This window comes from Hippopotamus amphibius, chromosome 10 (genome assembly GCF_030028045.1).
Source record: "Hippopotamus amphibius kiboko isolate mHipAmp2 chromosome 10, mHipAmp2.hap2, whole genome shotgun sequence".
NCBI lineage: Eukaryota > Metazoa > Chordata > Mammalia > Artiodactyla > Hippopotamidae > Hippopotamus > Hippopotamus amphibius.
In genome coordinates, this window is record NC_080195.1 from 99097509 (window position 1) to 99111305 (window position 13797).

General features: G+C 37.5%; 1 protein-coding gene and 1 non-coding gene across 7 annotated transcripts in view; both read right to left on the reverse strand.

Annotated features, from left to right (window-relative positions):
• APP (amyloid beta precursor protein) overlaps positions 1-13797 on the reverse strand; it is a 272596-nt gene that overhangs the window by 50532 nt on the left and 208267 nt on the right. The gene's annotated exons all lie outside the window — the stretch shown is intronic.
• LOC130830715 (U6 spliceosomal RNA) lies at positions 2680-2784 on the reverse strand. Its single transcript, XR_009047880.1, has one exon. It is a non-coding gene; the product is annotated as a U6 spliceosomal RNA (small nuclear RNA).

Below are 13797 nucleotides of genomic sequence, written 5' to 3' on the forward strand. Positions count from 1 at the left end.
TACAATTTGATATTTTTTTTCTTATTAGTAACGTATATATGGCAATCCCAATCTCCCAGTTCATCTGGTATATCGTTTTTATCATGTGGATTTAGGTCATAACAGCATGGATAAATCTAAATGGCTTATTGGTGGGCTGGAACAGTCCTCACCTATTTATTAATTTTTCGTAAGCTGAATACACTCTAAATCAGTAATTCTCAAAGTTCTTCATGCATCGGAGTCATCTGGACAGCTTGTTAAAAGGTAGACTGCTAATCCCTCAACCCAGCATCGGTGATTAAGAAAGGCTGGGGTGGGACTAGAGAATGTGAATTTCTAGCAAGTTCCCAGGAGATGCTGATGCTGTTGGTCCGAGAACCACAACTCTTCTAACTGAAGAATGCCTTGAAGACAGGTATTTATAATACTGACTTGTACCCAGTAATTTGTTTCAGGAGAAACAAATGCACAAGAAACTGATTCACATCGTCAAAGAGCTTATAATTAGTACACGGCAATTAGCTGACATGCACACATCAAAGAAAAAGCAGACACATAATATATCAACTATATGATCAGAGGACAGATGCTTTGTGTTAAAGAATTAAAGGCAGCAGTGATATGAGAGCTGGGGTTTTGGAAGCTCAAAAAGATCTCAATAGACCAAAATTGGGCAGGGGCACTGCAGGCAAATGGAACAGAATAGACAAAAGTATCCAGGGCTGTGGACATAAGATCAGCCTTCCTGGAAAGTCAGGCTCATGAAGGAGCATAAAGGGAACAACTATGTGCTTTGCCTGTCCGGGGTTATTTTATTTTATTACTATTTTCAAAAACTGAAGTGTAGTTGATTTACGTCATGTCAGTTTCAGGAGTACAGCATAGTGATTCAGATATACCTATATCTATAAAATGTATATTCTTTTTCAGATTAGTTTCTCAGTATTTGCTTTGCCTGTTGCTTTGCCTGTTCAGGGTTATCTTGAGAATCAAATGAGTCTTAAAAAAAAACAAAACAAAAGAAAATAAACAAAACAAAGCCAGTCATCGAAAGACAGCAGAGTAATAATATAAACTTAGAAAAAATATCCACAAAATCTTTCATTAAATTCTTTTTCTTTCCTTTTCTATTCTCTTTCCTGTATATATTTGAGTGGCAATAAATGAACTGTGCCTCTACAGTCATGAAAATGACTCTCTCCCCTGGCTCGGGAGATGACTTAATGATGTGTATGATTTGAAGGGCTTCAGCCACTGACATTCATAGAGCTAAACACATAAAGTCTGATTCCTCACAAATGGTTAAGACCTGGCTGAGGATTATCACCTTGTGCTTTCAGAGAAATTTTTGCTTGTCCTGCACAGAATAACCTAATGGCAATCATATGGAAGAAGGCACATTTGTTGTTATTTTTTACGGGTTGGCATATGATTTCTAAGCAAACGCAGAATACAAATGTAACAAAACGTCCTGCAAAATGCACAATGCAGCTGACACTAACATCCTTTATAAATATCTTCACACTGACTTAAGTACTCAGGAGTGTTGAGGCATTGAGCTTGGGAAGCACCTTATTACTGTGTCATACATGCTAAAAGAAGGCCATTTCTTGCACCCACAGTATTTTCAAAGAACAGGTGCTGAAGCCAAATAAATCGCTTCCAAAATCCAGTTTTGTTTAACTTGGCATCAGCAGGGAGGTAGAACAAATACCACTGGATACAGAGACACCAGAATAGATTCGGTCTTTAGTCTTACTAACCAGATGCATGACCTTGGGCATATCACCGTTTCTTTGAGCCAGTGAAACGATGGGGCTGATCCAGTTGAAAACTAGGTTTCCTTCTCCTCTAATTATCTTCAGTGAATGATAGCGGAAGTAAGGAATGGCTGCCAGATGATACTACCTAATGCCAAGAGACACAGCAATCAACATCCCTCAGCTTAGTGAGAGCAGTCTCTCTGTCAACTGTGTTTATCCAAAGTCTCCCCAAGTAGATTCTAAATTATTTGAGTAGGAAAGACTGTGCCCTATACCTGCAAAATATCTGGTGATGAGTGTAGAATGTGGAATATGGGGGGCTTTTTAAAAAAATTTTTATCGGAGTGTAGTTGTTTTACAATGTTGTGTTAGTTTCTGCTGTATAATGAAGTGAGTTATACGTATACACATAGCCCCTCTTTTTTGGATTTCCTTCCCATTTAGGTCACCATAGATCATTGATTAGAGTTCCTTGTGCTAAACAGTAGGTTTTCTGTTATCTATTTTATACATAGGAGAGTATATATGTCAATCCCAATCTCCCAATTCATACCACTCCCCTGGGGGGGTGTTTAATGAATACTTATTGAAGATCCAGCATCTTTGATTAATTCTTGGATGCTTCTGCTATTCACAATGGCAAATGATATTAATATATATATATATAATTTTACCGTGATAAAATATAGATAACACAAACCTTACTATTTTAACCATTTTAAGTGGTTAAAAGCAGTTTCAGTGGCATTAAATACATCCACAATGTTGTGCAACTATTACCACCATCCATCTCTAGAACTTACCTTCCCAAACTGAAATTCTGTACTCATTACAGATTAATTCCCCATTCCTTCCTCCCCCAGGCCCAGACAACCACTATTTTACTTTTAGTCTCTAAGAATTTACTACTCTCGATATCTCACATAAGATGAATAAAAACATGGAATATTTCACAAATTTGCATCTCAGTTGTCAGGAGCCATGTTTAACCTTTTCTGTATTGTTCCAGTCTTAATATATGTACTGCTGAAGTGAGCACCACATATGTACTTTTGAAACCACCTAATACGCCCTTGAAATTATTAGAGTGGTGACGGAGAATTAAGGCACTTATCTAGTGATACCTCAGTGGCAATGATAAAGTTAGTTTTCTTTTTATTTGACTAAAGCTGTTTGATTAGAAAGCTATAACAATTTAACAGTTATGACTATCCATGAAGTTTCATGTATAAAAATTTTAGGAAACTGCTTTTTGGTATCATGGAAAAAAACAGCAAGAAGTATATGTTATCTGGTCACAGTCATGAGATGAAGAAAAAGTTGTAAGGTAATAAAGAAAGGTCAGGGCTTCCCTGGTAGCACAGTAGTTAAGAGTCCACCTGCCAATGCTGGGGACACAGGTTCGAGCTCTGGTCTGGGAAGATCCCACATGCCGCGGAGCAACTAAGCCCATGAGCCACAACTACTGAGCCTGTGCTCTAGAGCCTGCGAGCCACAACTAACGAGCCCATGCTCCACAACTTCTGAAGCTCATGTGCCTAGAGCCCTTGCTCTGCAACAAGAGAGGCCACCACAATGAGAAGCCTGTGCACTGCAACAAAGAGTAGCCCCCGCTCTCCACAACTACAGAAAGCCTGTGCGCAGCAATGAAGACTCAATGCAGCCAATAAATAAAAACAGATAAATTAATTAAAAAAAATAAAGGTTGCATTATGAATGATTATGTTTTCAAGTCCAGCTCCATACATGATAATTTTCTTATAGTGTATGTCACATCAAAAAGGGCATTTTGGCTAACCTTCCTTTCTATCAAATATGTTGACTATCATTGGAGAGTAAACCCATTTTAATTTATTTCATGCCTCAGTAATCAACAAAATGAAGGCAGGTTTTTGTAAAAGAGTCACTAAGATAGAATTTCGAACAGCAATTTCTCTCTCAGCATCTCCCAACCCCTGCCCAAAACCTGGAATGTGAAATCTGGTTAGCTTCTAAATAAAAACAATTTCCTAAATAAAACAGTATAAAATGCTAATAAGTATAATCACATTAATACGATATGTTGCCTTTTGCGCTCCCAGCTTTCCACTGTTCAGGCCCTTGGAAATTCCTTTATAACTTGGCAAAGCTTCACAAACAACTCACTACAGCCCCAGAACTTCCCTTCGCTATGCTAGCCTCTGAAAGAGAAGAAACGCATCATTTGCCAAGGCCAGGCTGGCTCAGCCTCTTGCTTCTGAGGCGTGAAATTTGCAGCTGGCCCTTCCTCCTTCTCTCAGATGACAATGGCTCTGGTCTCTACTGGCCTTAGGATCAGCTTTATCAAGTTCAGTGTTAAAGAGGAAGCTGAATACACAGTTCCTTTATGTGCTCTCAGGAGATGGGTAGACTCTTCTAAATACCACCCAGACCAAAGGCAAAGATACAGAGACATGCATAAGACAACACTGCTGTTCCACAGAAATAATAAGATTTAACTCATGCTTTTATGAGCACATGTAAATAAATGTATTTGTAAAAAATTAAACACATTATAGGTTATTTTAAATCTACTGTCTTAGGGCAATGGATCTAGCAACAGTAGTTGAAATTAAGTAACATCCTAACTTTCACCTTTTAACCACCTGTTTCTCACTCCAAGTCCAAAAGCCTGTTTCTGAATACTGTTTTGATTCATATGATGTCAACGTTCCTTTGGACACACACCTTATAATCTGGAATGGGTTTATAGATTGATCTTCTGTTTTTGATGAGACATTATACTCCAGTGTCTGTGACTGACTTTCTAAAGTAGGCCATAGTATAGATGGCAGGAGAATAGTTTACAAAGAGTAGTGGAACTTAGGAAGTACACTGCAAAATATGTTTCTGAGTTGAAGAATAAGAGGCAAATTAGCATTCCTTCCAAACTCTTTCTCACATGCAAACACATTCTTCTCTTTCCCAGTTAGACTTTGTGGGAACAGATTTCAAAATTAATCTCAGTTTGAATGCATCTCTATATTCAGGGTGGCAAATAGTACTATAATTTTCTTCTTCTCTTTAAAAATATGAACCTTGAAGTCATCTGGTTGTGAAAAACAAAATAAGCAGCCCTTGTTCTCCAGTGTAAAATCATTGGTTGCTCCCCAGAATCTACCAAAAGAAAATCAGGACCCATCTGCTGCAGGGTTCCCTGCCAGAAGTAGTCTAGGAGTCCCCACCGTGGTCTGACTTCACCCCCCAATCATTTTAGTTAGGATTTCTTTTTGGATTTTGATTCAAATTACAGGGCCATGCATAAGAGCTGGCGAGTTAGGAAAAAGCTCTGGAATCACACCGTATCATCACAGGCACCAGCAGAGCTCAGTGTGGGAGGCACTGCCTCGGGCTTCACCCACTTGGTTGAGGTGTGCACGTGTGCGTGCGTACACACACACACATCAGAGAATGGCATGAAAACAGACAAAACCCACCAATGTGTCACAGTCATCATGATTTAAGGAAAACTTCACAATGAAATTTCCTTGAATCTCACCAAAATTTGCAGTAAAGGGTGACAGTGTGCTAAATCAATTTTCCTGCGACTTCTAAACATTCACCCTCCCGAATGGGGTCAAATTGGAATCACCTCATAGTGGATATCTTTTCAAGTAGTGATAGTGTTTTAAAAACTTCATTAAAAAAATTACAAAAGAAATACTCCCTGAAGTGATCTATAGATTCAAGGTAATCCCTATTAAAATTCTATCTTTTTTTCCTGCAGAAATGAGGAAAAAAAGACTTTAAAATTCATATGGAAAACCAATGGACCCCAATAGTCAAAACAATCTTGAAAAAGAACAAAAGAGCAAGACTCACGCTGCCTGATTTCAAAACTTACTACAGAGCTACAGTAATCAAAATAGTGTGGAATGTATATACAGAAGGAATAGAATTGAGAGTCAAGAAATAAACCCATGTATCTCTGGTCAACTGATCTTTGACAAGGGTTTCAAGACCATCTAAAGTAGAAAGAATAGTTTTTTCAACCAATGGTGCTGGGACACTGGATATCCACATTCAAAAGAATGAAGCTGGATCCTTAGCTCACACCACATATAAAAAATTAACTCCAAATGAATCAAAGATTTAACTGTGAGAGTCAAACTATAAAACTCATGGAAAGAAACACATGTAATATATTTAACGCTGGATTGGGCAACAGTTCTTAGATACAATACTAAAGCATAAGCAACAGCAACAGCAAATTGATAAACTGGACTTCATCAAAGTTTTACAATTTTACTTGTTCAAAAGATGTCAAGAAAATGAAAAGAAAACCTACAAAAAGGGAGAAAAAAATTTTCAAATCATATATTTAATGAGAATTTAGTATCTAAAATATATAAAGAAGTTTTACAACTCAATAATAAAAAGGCAAACAGCCCAATTAAAAAATAGGCAAAAGATTTTAATAGACACCACTTATTTATTAAGACTAAAAACATAATCCAGAGAGCCAGTGCAATGGCATGAAATAAACAATGTGGTTTATATGTAAGCCATCTAATGACCGTCAGGGACCACTTGGATCACAAGAAACAAGATCAATATACTACACTGAATTATGCATATTAATGTCTACAAGCTATCTGCCAGATGGCAGAGATTATGCTTATTTGTTTTATATTAAACTTTTTGACATTAATTAACGCTAAAGGATTGATTTTTCCTTTAAAATTATGGATCAGAAATACAGAAAAGAATATACCTGTTTGCCAGAAGGGAATATTATAAAAATTATTCAGGGAAACTGATGTTGTATTCCTAAATAGTTTCCACGTCAGTAATTTACATATGCCAAGTTACATACGTCAAGTTACATACGTCAACTTTTTTTTTTTAATATTAGCCTTTTAAAATATTTTTTAAAATTAATTTATTTGGCTGCATCAGGTCTTAGTTGTGGCACGTGGGATCTTTGTTGTGGCACGTGGGATCCAGTTCCCTGATCAGGGGTCAAACCCAGGCTCCCTGCCTTGGGAGCATGAAGTCTTTGCCACTGGACCACCAGGGAAGTCCCCATATACGTCAACGTTTAAAGGACCTTATCACTGACTTCCACAGATCATCTGAATGACACATACACTATATTTATAGATTCAATAATTAAACTCCTAAGAAAAAGACCGCTTATATATCATATCCAAAAAAGGTATGGAGACCTAAATGTCTACAAAGCACTAAACTAGCCACTATGGATAAGTTAAATATTTAAGGGCTATAACTTCCTAACACTAATAACAGACCAGCTGGGCTTGAGATATGCACTCACTGGCATTGATACATCTATATTTTGCTGTTTAAAGACATTTCAACATGGCAGGCAAAGCATCAGAAAATTGGGTTGCTATTGTCATACACCTTCCCATTTTGTAGATTAATATGCTTATATGTAGGTCACTTGACAACACCTTTTCATTTTCTCATTTATAAAATGAGTGGTACTATATTTTGGAAGAGTAACTGTCTTGCTTAAGAGGGGGACAAAGATATACATTTAGAGGAAGGCAAATAAACCTGGTCAAACCTGTAATTCAGGTAATAATATTGGAGAAAGTATGAATAAGGAGATCTGAGACTATTGTAAAATTAAAGGAAGAAGGTGTCTCTGACAATTTATGATACAAATAAATGTTCTTGTTTCTACATACTTAAGTCAGTTCTAAAATATAAAATCTACATATACTTAAGTAATTTCTTATGCAAAATAAAGAATAAGAGCAGAGTAAGTTAATAGTTCTCTCACTTTACTTACTTTCATGATTTTTTTCTCCCTGGTGCCCTTCCTTGACTAACAATTATACACAAGGATACTTAAAATTCTCAGTAGTAATGAATGTTGCATTTGGTTGGTCTGGCAAGTGCTATAAATATTCTATTTTAAACCTAGACTACTTTGGACTCATTAAATCCAAAAATCAATAGATTTACTAGGAACAGAGAATGGAAACACTGTCTTTGAAATAAACATGCTGTATTTTCCCCCAAAAGCAGAAAAGTTTATCAAGAGGTCACAGTCAAATTGTAATACAAAATTATTCTTGAAATAATTCTTTCATTAACTTGAGTTTCTTGATCTCCTGTCACATATTTCAATTCCACCCCATTCATGATGGATTTGTTCAGCCAGAGATCCTTCCAACATCTGGTTTAGAATAATTCAAGTTTTTACTAATTTTGAATGCTAAAAGAAAAAAAAAAAAAAAAACAACCCAGGATACGAAACAAGGCCTTCCTTCCCCCTTTCCTTCCGACCGCATTTCTCATAAACTGATCATTACAGCCAACTCTGAGTTGAGAGCTGCAACGTGTTTAGCCTTGAGGAAGCTGCAACATGAAGCACTTTGATAAGTAACTTAGTGTTGATAGAAGAATAGAATCCTTTTAGCACAGATTTAAGGAAGACTACAAAGGGTAAAAAAAACCCAATCATTTTGAAACAGCAAATGGACAAAGCAAAGTCGAGATGAACAATAGCAGAGATGAAGGGATTCTGCCTTTCTAAAGGGTTAAAAGGTGAATGAAACAGAATAGGGACATTGAAAAGAAACACATTTTCCTTAAATTAATGATCCTATCATTTGCTGAATTAAAAAAATGTTCTAAACAGCTGTTTTAAATGAGGAAGGGAGTTTTTTCCCCTTCTAAAATCAATGCCTTAAGCATTTCTCTAGAGAAAACTTAATAATTTGTATGCAAACACATCTTTTTAAAAAAGGAATAAGTGGTGCTGGGAAAACTGAACAGCTACATGTAAAAGAATGAAATTAGAACGCTCCCTAACACCATACACAAAAATAAACTCAAAGTGGATTAAAGACCTAAATATAAGGCTAGACATTATAAAACTCCTAGAGGAAAACACAGGCAGGACACTCTATGACAGCAAGATCCTTTTTGACCCACGTCCTAGAGTAATGGAAATAAAAACAAAAATAAACAAATGGGACCTAATAAAACTTAAAAGTTCTTGAACAGCAAAGGAAACCATAAACAATACGAAAAGACAACCCTCAGAATGGGAGAAAATATTTGCCAATGAAGCAACTGACAAAGGATTAATCTCCAAAATATACAAGCAGCTCATGAAGCTCAATATCAAAAAAACAAGCAACTCCATCCAAAAATGGGCAGAAGACCTAAATAGACATTTCTTCAAAGAAGACATACAGATAGCCAACAAACACATGAAAAGATGCTCAACATCACGAATCATTAGAGAAATGCAAATCAAAACCACGAGGCATCACCTCACACAGGTCAGAATGGCCATCATAAAAATTCTAGGAACAATAAATGCTGGAGAGGATGTAGAGAAAAGGGAATCCTCCTGCACTGTTGGTGGGAATGTAAATTAATACAGCCACTATGGAGAACAGTATGGAGAGTCCTTAAAAAACTAAAAATAGAACTACCTTATGACCTAGCAATCCCACTATTGGGCATACACCCAGCAAAAACCATAATTCAAAAAGATACATGTACCACAATGTTCACTGCAGCACTATTTACAATAGCCAGGACATGGAAGCAACTTAAATGTCCACTGACGCATGAAGGGTTAAAGAAGATATGGTACACATATACAATGGAATATTACTCAGCCATAAAAAGGAATGAAATTGAGTTATTTGTAGTGAGGTGGATGGACCTAGAGACTATCACACAGAGTGAAGTAAGCCAGAAAAAGAAAAACAAATACCGTATGCTAACGCATATATATAGAATCTAAAAAAATGGTACTAATGAACAGAGTGGCAGAGCAGGAATAAAGACGCAGATGTAGAGAACGGACTAAACACAGTGGGGATGGGGAGGCTGGGACGTAGTGAGAGAGTAGCACTGACGTATACACACTACCTAATGTAAAATAGATAGCTAGTGGGAAGCTGCTACAGAGCACAGGGAGATCAGCTCGATGCTTTGTGAAGACCTAAAGGGGTGGGATAGGGAGGGTGGGAGGGAGGCTCAAGAGGGTGGGGATATGGGGATATATGTAAACATACAGCTGATTCATTTTGCTGTACAGCAGAAACTAACAACACTGAAGCAATTATACTCCAATAAAGATGTATAAAAAAACAAAAACACAAAAACAAAACAAACAAAAAAATGAAACTGTCATTCTCCCAGTCCCACAATCTAAATTTCACTGTATCCAGACATTCTGAAAGTTTTAAGCAGAGGTGCTCAGATCTAACCACAGATACATATGAAGTACATTTTTAAACGGTATTCAGTTTCCTAAGTAGAAATAAATCACAAGACTCCAACAGAAAAAAAAGGGGAACATTAAGTAATAAATGATATGCCTGGGAACTTGCACATTATAATAATTCAAGCTGAACTGAAAAATTATTATAAAAGAATAAATGGCAAGCTTTTATAAAATTATAGAGTAGTTTTGATAATTCATACTTACTGGTGAAGCAAAACAAATAAATAGCCTCAGACTCTGGTTGATGGAAGCAACAAACCAAACAACATATTTAATAAATCAAGTGTCAGAGTATATGAACTGGGCAAAAAACCAAATAGCAGAGGGTCATGGAAATGATATAGGGCAATATCGTAAAATGTTATTAGTTACAGGCCTGAGAACTCTGCTTTATTTTTTACTTTGATACCTCTGCCACTGCCCCCATTGTGTTGGCCTGATCAAGTATAGCTTTAGAGAATGCTGTGGCCAAGGAAAGAGACTTGTTTTGTGCAACACTAGGTATGCTAGGTGCTAAGGAAGGAGCTCAGGGTGGGTCTTTAGGGTTATGGAGGAGACCACCTGATGCACCTAAGTTAAGGAGCATCGACTCTGCAGCCTGGGGATTTGCTTCGACCTAGGCTATGATGACTAACACCTGTGGAGTACCAGGTCCTCCGCTCGACCCCAAGGATACAAACATGACGGAGCACGTCCTGGAAGATCTCACAGGATGGAGGGGCTGGTGGACATGTCAACAAACAATCAAATACAAAGTAGAGTGTGGTATTAGAGGTGGATACGTGGTGCTTTAGACACTGAGGTTTAGTAGAGGAACAGTCTACTGAATTGAGAGTACAAAAGTGGGTAGCAGAGAGAGTATGTGTATCAGACTCGTGCAGATCTTGGCTCCAATTCCACTTTCATCACTTTACTATCTGTTAAGGGCAAGCTAGTTGGAGGAGATGCTGCTACTGAACTCACCAGCGTTGTACTACTAGCGCATATGCTGCATTTTGTGTGAATTACAAGAAAGCTCTGCTTCTTGTGGACATGGCCCAATACCAGATGGCTTGGCTTTGTCAGTGGGACATGGAATAAATGTCAGTCTACATTTTCCCCCTAAACACCTGCCACATGCATATGTGGTGGCCCTGAACCTGAACAAGGGTGAACTTTCATAAAGACCTCAGGCCAGCACCATCATCCGTAAGAGATTCTCATCAGTTTGCTATACAACCGTCACTCAAACACCAGCTCTTCCCTCTGGCTCCCTCTGCAAATTAGTCAAGGGCTTATGGGAGTGTGGACATTTCTGATGAGTATTGAAGGATGCCACTTTTCAAGTAAGGAAGAAACGTGCAGGTTGTATTTTCATTTTAGCAGGTAACTCAGCACTGAAGAGGAAGAATCTGGGTAGCAGCGGGCCACGGTAAGACAACAGACAGGATGACTACTTGAGATTCCAGTGAAACTCATGTGAGAGGGGAAGGATCTGAGCTAACAACATGGATTTACAGAGCAGGGATTCCACTTGAACACAGGAGGTAGAATATACAGGACTTCAGATTGATATGCAATCACAGTTGGAGGAGAGGAAGGCATCATGGATACGTGTAGGACAACTGGGAGAACCCATAACCGAGATTGTAAAAATGAGTTGGTTTCAAGAGGGACACAAGGACTTCTTTACACACCTAGTTTGGAGTTTGAGAAATGGGTGAAATACAGGCATACCCTGGAGATACTGCAGGCTCAGTCCCAGACCACTGCAATAAAGCAAATATCTCAACAAAGCGAGTCACACGAATTTTTTGGTTTCCCAGTGCATACGAAAGTTATGTTTACACTATACTATGGTCTATTAACTGTGCAATAGCATTACGTCTAAAAACACAATGAAAGTACCTTAATTAAAAAATATTTTATCGCTAAAAAATGCTAACCATCATGGGAGCCTTCAGCAAGTCACAATCTTTTTGCAATAGTAACATCAAAGATCACTCATCATCGATCACCAACACAAATGTAATAATAATGACATAGGTTGAAATATCACAATAATTACCCAAATGTGACACAGAGACACAAAGTCAGAAAATGCTGTTGGAAAACGGTGCTGACAGACTCACTCGACACAGGGTTGCCACAAATCTTCAGTCTTTAAAAAATGCAGTATCTGCGAAGCTCAATAAAACGAGGTGTGCCTGTATTCTGAGTCCGGAATATGTCACTGGGACTCCGTAGCCAGGCTGTTGTTAGGTCTATGGATCTGGGATTTACTAGAGTTAATAACAGAGTAGCATAAACAGATGAGATTCTCAGGAAAGCACAGTGGGTGAAAACGGCCAGAGCTGGAACCCACTGACCTGATGAAATCTAGGCTTTAATCAGTCACACTTTACTGTTCTCAAAAATACGATGCCCGTTCCCACTTTCACCCTTTTCTTTCTGGTATAGCTAGCTTCTTCCTCATTTTCATCCATAATAGAGAATTCTACCCTCATGGGGACATAAATTACCTGAAGCAGGTAAACCTACGTCACTAAAAATACTACCAGTTACTCAGGACTGGTGGAAACCCTTCATGTCCAGAGCAACTATTACCCTTATTTAACAAAACTGTATTTCTCTCCAGATGTTTTACTATATTAAACATATCCCAATTGCCTGCATGTATAAGCACAAACTTTTACATATAAAATAGGCATTAGTTGTTCTTTTGGATCCTGTCCTTTTACCAGAAGCTCTGAATTTTAGTATCCTTCTTATGTACACTGAACTGACTCCAAATCTAAAATGTGATCACACACAGAAAAGGCAGATGCATGCAAATCAGACTAATGACAAAGCATTTGATCAGAAGCTACTAAAGTGTACAAGATATATACACTGGCAGAAATCTGTGAAGACTCTGTTTAGAATTAAGCTAAAATACAACTTCTATTATGAAAAATTTCAAGCATAAATACAAAAAGTAAAGAGAATACTAGAAAGAACTCACACTCAATGTAATTAGCACTCATGGTCCATCCTGTTTCATCCATATTCCTACTTTAAAAACAAGTTATTTTTAAATGCTCCTTCAAATGAAGAATGATTATATAAGGCAACTAAGCTCAACCGAGAAAAGCCATTCTCCCCAAAGAGCTCTCTTCTTTGGCTTTGGTGTTAAGACCTGAAATGGTACACAGATCTATTTAACAGAAGTTCATTAATGCAAGCTTCTCTTCCCACAGGAAATAGCCACTTAAAAATGGAGGTAAGAAAGATTTTCTTTCTTTTTTTTTTTTTTGGCTGTGCCCCATGGCATGTGGGATCTTAGATTCCCGACCCGGGATTGAATCCACACCGCTTGCATTAGAAGCAAAGGGTCTTAATCACTGGACTGCCAGGGAAGTCCCAAGAAAGATTTTTAAGATGATTATTTTTCAAGATTTGGTATTCAGTATACTTAGAATGACAAAACTATTGTTAAAAAATGACATGCTCTAAATCCAACTTAATAGTTTTCTTTTTTTTTAAAGAAAAAAATTCCATGATTCTAGTTATCTGAATATTCTCCCTGTCACTGAGATCTGAAGTTTACTATGTGGCCCTATTCTTGGGCACTTTGCAACACTCAAGATAGCTGAATCACCATCTGTTCTGTTGAACTGTGACTCACTAGTGGTCACTGCTTTCAGTAGTATTTTGCTGAATAAAAACATCTGATAATTTAATTAGAAAGAGTCAACCATATTTACTGGCTCAGAGTGAAATATTCTAGTCCTTTGCAATGGCTTATTCCTCTATAGTTTGGTATCACTGGCAACACTTCAGTTGAAGTTG